This window comes from Acyrthosiphon pisum, chromosome A1 (assembly GCF_005508785.2).
Source record: "Acyrthosiphon pisum isolate AL4f chromosome A1, pea_aphid_22Mar2018_4r6ur, whole genome shotgun sequence".
Lineage (NCBI taxonomy): Eukaryota > Metazoa > Arthropoda > Insecta > Hemiptera > Aphididae > Acyrthosiphon > Acyrthosiphon pisum.
The window spans coordinates 68369364-68376595 of record NC_042494.1 but is presented as its reverse complement, the minus strand read 5'-3'; the positions used below and the strand labels follow the sequence as shown (position 1 = coordinate 68376595).

At 32.1% G+C, this 7232-nt stretch overlaps 1 protein-coding gene across 1 annotated transcript in view; it reads left to right on the top strand.

Moving 5' to 3' along the window:
* Positions 1-7232, top strand: part of LOC100570533 (homeobox protein vnd) — a 141277-nt gene that overhangs the window by 132392 nt on the left and 1653 nt on the right. The gene's annotated exons all lie outside the window — the stretch shown is intronic.

Here is a 7232-nt window from a genome sequence, read left to right as displayed (position 1 = left end):
GGTGGCTTTTACAAATTATCATAGTCGGCTATAACATATAACACTGTTACATTATAATAGGTATATACGTGTTAAGTTTAATCGCATGATTTGTTTTTACATTGATTAAATCGTTCCCGACCGACCATCGCGGCCTACCCCATCACCTATATTATATAATATAATGAAAAAAAAGCATTTATAATAATATAATACAATATGTTGTTATAATATGGGTATAGATATAGTTGAAAACGTATTGGGTGATTAATGACAGAGCAACTCGGTCGCCGGACAACATCAATAATTAATAACTATAAATACCATATGAAAAATTTTAATCCACACATATCTGTTTTGAACTCAATAAAAATGTTTTCTTCATAGGTAAACCGTTAAACCTACCGGCAACGACTTTAAAGCAATCTAACAATAAATCGATTTTATTTTTCAAGTACCTATACCTATTAGATATTATGTAAAACATCCATCATTCGATATATTTTTCTAAATAATTAAAAGTATTTTTGGCATACTTTTAAACCATTACTATACCGCACAGTACAACCATATTTTATTCGTACTTTATAAAGCTATTGACAATGAAGTCGTGGAATATAATCATCCAAATTTGGAAAAAAATTTCAAAAGGATTAATTATTACTTTTTTTGTCATAATATTATTAGAATCCCGGAAAAAAAAGACCAAGGAAAAAAGAACAATTTCCAATTTTTGAAATTTTTAAAAATGTTAAGAAAGTACCAGTGGCGCGACTAGTGCTGAAATGTTGGGGGGGGGGCTATAGCCCCCAACTGACATTAAAAGAAAAGAAACCCGTGGGGGTGATGCTCCCACACATATTTACTTAAAAATATAAAAAATTCGGAACGATTCTGTTTTAGCAACCTTTCGATTTTTCAAATTTTTTTTTTTAAATGTGTGTTATAGGGTACTTTGTAAGAATGTAAAAAAAAAAAGCCCGGACAAACTTCGTTTTGAAGTTATTGATGAAAAACTTCAAAAACTATATTTTTTCGTATATAGCGCGCATAGAATTGACTATCACTCGGACAAAAAATCAAAAATATTACCCGATTTGCTAATCGTATGTAAAACCACCTTGTTAGGCCTCGGAATTAAACAAGGTTGTTAAAAAGCACATAATCTGCTAGCGTTGCCAGTCGCTCGCTCTGCTCGGTCAAAAAAATCGAAAAACACCAAACACGAGATCCTCCTCGCAACATTAAAGTAGTGTTGCGCACATGCATATAAACATAAAATAGCAAACTTTGGATGGCTTAAACTTCCAAAATAATGGTTACCGCAAAAAATTCAAACAATTTCGAAAGCAGCGTTAAAAACCACACATTTTGAAAAAAAAAAATAATAATATTCAATTCTAAGTATTTTTTTTTTTAAAAGTATTTTATCAAAATAAAGTATTTTATCAAATGTTATCAATTTTTGAAGTGACGATATATAAAATTATGAATCAAACAGATATATTTTAACTAAAGCCTTACAGGGTGTTACCACTGGGTATCTTCCCTAATCTTATTATTCACATCACTCTTACTTCACCTATCAAACCTACTTATTATACTAAGAAATGTATAGATTGTAGATTACTTCAAATAAATAAAAAAAAAATAAAAAAAACTAAAGCCATTATTGACAAACAATTATGCATTATTGAAGTCCTAATGCAAGGTATAATACGACGTATACATATGTAGTGGTGTTGCTTGTTTGAGCGGGGGTACCTAACTTTTTTACCCTAAAATAGTAAAATTACCATATTAAGTTATTTAGTCTCAATGTTTTGGCCAATTTTAAACTGCAGGTACACTCTTTTTACCTTAGAATTACACGATTACTGGTAATTTGAGTACGATTTGTATATACCCCATCAATTGAGCGTAGATTTTCACTGATTCGTGTAATCGTGTAAGACGAGGATTGTTTTGTAAATAATAATAAGTCAATAGTTTTCCCCACTCATTTTCATGTATATATTAATATTATTATAATAAACAAATGATTATTTTTAAATCGTTGAATGCGACTATAGTGAATATAATTAATTTAAGAATATTTATCAGCATATTGATACCCAAATCTATTATATTTCTATTATAATCTATTATTGGTGCCTATTCTATGACATTGCTCGAAGTACCTACACTGCGTGGAAGCGACTTACCTTTGTACACTACGAGTAAATTGAACCCTTTTACTTGTTCCGTAATTTGTAGAGTACATTCACATTCTGAAACAATAGCACGTACCTATATAAATCATTTATAAAACAGAAAATCTTCTAACATTTTATTTAATCTCAATTAAAACTTTTAGGCTTAATTATTAGGTCCGTCTTAAGTTATGCATGTTGCAGTATAGCCGGCTTACGTAGTAATTACTCGATGTGTAAAAAATGAATAGATCCATTTCGTGAAATTGATAAAATTTCTATTGATTTTACGAAACGAGTCGGTACGTCAAATGGATGTGACATATATACACAACACAAGACGCGCTGTAAATAAAAAACTAATTACGGCGCGTGTGACGTGTACGGTACATCCGATCGTTAGCCGTATGGCCCCCTTGAAAACTGCCAAGAGGCGATCGTGGGCGAGCATTGAAAAAAACGATTCCGGAACCTTGGGATCTCGTTGTATTTTTTTCTCTCTTTCTCTTTCCGTATTGTATACACTCAGCTTCCGGTACACTCGCTTATGTAAGCGTGTATGTATGTATATATATTATATATACCCACGTAAATAGATATATAGGTACATATTATTTTATGTGAACGGGCGACTCCGTGAAAGGGAAAAACACCGGTTAATAACGAAGGTCTTACACACGAAACGAGGGTTTAATTCTATGATCAACGTCTACGTCGTCGTCGACCTCCTGAATTGAATCTCGCCGAGAACACAATATATAAACGCCACGGTGACGTTCCCCACACTTTTCCTCGCCTTTCACGTGTATTGTGTATATATATATATATCTACGATAGTTGGATAACTTCCTATCTTTATCTATATATATACATAGATATATAATACGAGTTAAAGACTCTGTTTCTGCGGAGTAGATGCGGAGCTGAACAAACGCACCTATATATACCGACAAGGGTCGCCAGAGAGGGCCGTCTTCTGACGTCGTCGTCTTGATCTCTGATATATTGCTCTTTCTCTCTCTCTCTCTCTCTCTCTCTCTCTCTCTATCTGTCTCCGTCTCTCTCCTTCTTGATGTTTCCTCTCCGCGGTCCGTGACTTCGGGGGCTCAGATCCCGAAGACATGCTTTTCGGGAAGTGGTGGAGCGTGGAGGACGAGAGGACGTTTGACTATTTATCACGTAAAGACGACGCTGCGGCAGAGTAGTCGTATTACGACGGAGAGGGGTGTGGAGGGGATCGAGTAGAGAGGTGGTAGAGAGAAGTGAACAGAGTGAGAGGAAATGTGCTCCGTGAGCTCCGAGGTACCTACTACTATAATACTACTGTATATACATATAATATATGTATATAATTTATCTCCTGGTGCCCGATTGGCGGATACGGTGACGCCGGAAACGCCCCCTACCCGAACGAAAGCTCTAATGATGGCGGCAATAAGGTCGCTACCGCCCGCCGCGGCCTTTTCACAGTCCGCTATACACATTACACACACACACACACACGCGTATAAATACACGAGAAAAGCTCGATAAAAGCTCCTTGTCCGATTCCTCACGGATTACTGCCAACAATATATATGTATGTATATGTACGAGCGCCACATATATAAACTGTAGCTTTCACCCGGAATTTTGCGAAAAAGCCGTATACAGTGTGCTCATCTCATGGCACGGAAGACGAAGAGATACTAAATAGATTTTTCCTCGGAACCCATTCTGTAAACGTACAACAGCTTTCCGGCAGTATATATTTATTAATAACGTATATAGAATTAACATAATATATGCACAGGCATTTTAAACGAAATCGTATTTACCTATACAATAATATTATACTGCATATTACAAGACAAATCTGAGAACAATATCACATCGACGAACTTTAATACTACCTGTATATGTTATAACTTTTAACTCACGTATAATAAAAAAAGTTGATCGTTTTTTTAGGAAAACTATTATATCTGTACTAATGAATCCATACTACAATGTGTATAGACTATACAAAAGTACTTAAAATATTTGCTAATCTTTTCTTCTATAATCTGATATTATTCCTTTTATTTAAAGTATTACCTATATAATATATTATATTGTGTAATATTCTATAGCTTTTAGAACAAACGTTATAAAGTAGGTAGGTACAATGTTAAAAAATTATTAAAACACGACGCTCATAAATGTTGAAGCTAAATCACTGGAATTACCAACAATAATATATACCTATAAAAAAACTTACAGTGAGGTTTTGTACAATAAGCTGTTGGCACAAACTTTAAACATTTTTCTGCGTTACATCGGGTTTGAAATTATAACATAATTTTTTTATACAACAGAAATTATGAAAAAAAAAAAAATAAATAAAACAATGTAAAAATATAAAAACTTGGTTACAATAAAAGAATTGTCTTCATTTTATTTTTTCCTGTGAATAACAATACTGATATTATAATCTATTATACTACGAAGACAATTTGTATAAGTAAGTAGGTATCCAAGACAATTATGATATCATACAATAGTTCCTATATGTTGTAATAGACTCATTGATTTATTGTATACAATTTTACGAATTAAATTTATTATTAGTGTAACTTCATATTTTTGGACATTTCAAACTGAACTATAAGATGTTAGGTAAAAATGAACTTGTACTTGCCTACCTACATATTATTCAATGTCAATGTCAACTATTTTGTCACTCCTAACAATTATAATTCAATTACAAAATTATGTATTATCGCTATTGATTGCGCGTAGTATAATACAATAATTAATATATTTATTAATTGTTACTAATTCGAAGGCGCATGTACTTATTGATTAGACGTGTTGTTTTGTTTTTGTTCAATATTGGAAGTTTCATTTGTAAGTTCAGACATCCACCATCTATTTTTTTCATGCGCAAAATAAATCATCCGATTTCCTGACAACTTGCAAATGATAAAGCAGTTATCATAAAGCACTCATAAAATATACGAATAATTTTTCCTGCAGGACGCCCTATAGGCCATAATAACAGCGTGCGTGCATTTAGTGTGTGTGTGATGAGATTACGTGGAATTAAGTCAATAAGTCAGCCGCAACGCTTCACCAAACGTTCCTATTTTTAATAATAATAATAATATTATACCACATTATAAGACTATCATTTGATTTTTATGTCCCTCGTCGGGACGATGACGAGCAACAGGTTCCTTATGGTCGTTTCCATTCTTATATTATGCATATAACATAATATACGCAGTAGAAGAACGTGGCATTACGCCCCACCCCCGCCACAACCCTATTTTTTTTATTTAAATGATATTATAAATACAAAATACAATTTAAAAAAAAAAAAGCGTCGGAAAAAAACATTCATTCGCTAAACTCGTGTGGATTAATGCCGATTATAATATTATATAGGTATATGTATACATAATATAAATAATGTATAAACGTAATAGCCTACTCGAGCCGGAAAAATATATCAAACTTAGTGTACTTAAATGCATAATATACAATAATATACCTATGGGATTTAAGGGTCCAACGGTGCAGGGGAGTCATCGTGTATATAATAATATATTGTCCATATTTATGACGATCACAACGATGACGATAATGATGATGATAATAAAAAAATAATAATAATAACAATAACATCACGAAATATAATATATGACATTATCTTTAGGTATTCTTTTCCATAAAAGACTTCTATAGAGCACCCGAGGATTTATTCGGTTCAACTCTTCAAGTGTAATAATAATATAATAATATGGTATATGTATAATGTTTATAAATATATTATAATATTAAGATTTAACATGACGTAATTTTGAAGCTAAACCATCCAACTATCACATCATGCGGCTGACGAGTGATTTTCAAATACGTTGTCTTTATAGATCTGCGCTGAACGAGAACCTATCTATTGAAGATAATTAATTATAATATTTATAGTAAATATTGCTGTGCATATATTACAAAACGCAGTTTATCTAAAAAAAATACCGAGATAAATCATTAAAATGAAATACATAATATGCATGGAAGTATTTTTCGGGAAGTGTATCTATTATATTTTATCGAAATAAATAGAACGAGTGTGAAAAAAAATATCGCAATAATATTGAATTTAAACGTAGACCTATGCCGTCTATTTAAATAAACCTTATTGATGTATCTTATCTATTAATTAACAGTTTTATTCGAGATTATGATTTTCAAGAACGTCAAATCGGTAATAATAATAATTAGTCATTACGCAATTGTTTAATTTCGCATATGGTTATATCTTGAATTATTAGTCCAAATACTTGAAAATGTACTCGAACTAGGACGAAACGTATTCGATAAGTTTTAAATTGATAATGATTCATGAATATTGAATAATATTCATAATTAGTATGGTATTCGGAATCATTGTCGTAACAATAGTTACACGCTAAATTTTGCGTGACAATGTAATGCATATTATTAATAGCCAAAATTTTTTCTACACTTCATAGTGTACAATAAGTACCTATCGGTGTTTATTACATATTTTCCTATTTACTTTAACACTATAATGGTAAAAGAAACGTTTCATAATAACTTTTCAAAAAAACTACGTTTTGTTTTGACTAGTTTCCAATCTCACATACTATAATATATTAAGTAAAATTATCTAGTAATATTGGATGTGATAATAATATAACGAAATTGGAAACAAAATCGCCTAGATAATATATTGCCAACGAGGACGGCTACACTGCAGTGGTCACAGTACTTACAAATCGCAACATTTAGAATATAATGTAATGATACCTAAACTCGTGGAATTTTATGAATCAGTATGCTAATCAGACGTAAAAATCGACTCAGCTGTAGAGGATGTTTGCGGGAGTGCTAAAGATATAGGCGTATATAAACTATAAAGCACCCCAACTAATTACCAATAACCACCCCATCGAGCACCAAATCTTTTAAAATATCGTGCCCACGTTGGTGTATTATGGTGGAACGATTCCGTATTGGAATGGTTTTTTTTAAGAAACCCCCACTCCCTCCCCTCAAGATTTTGTCATTAATAAC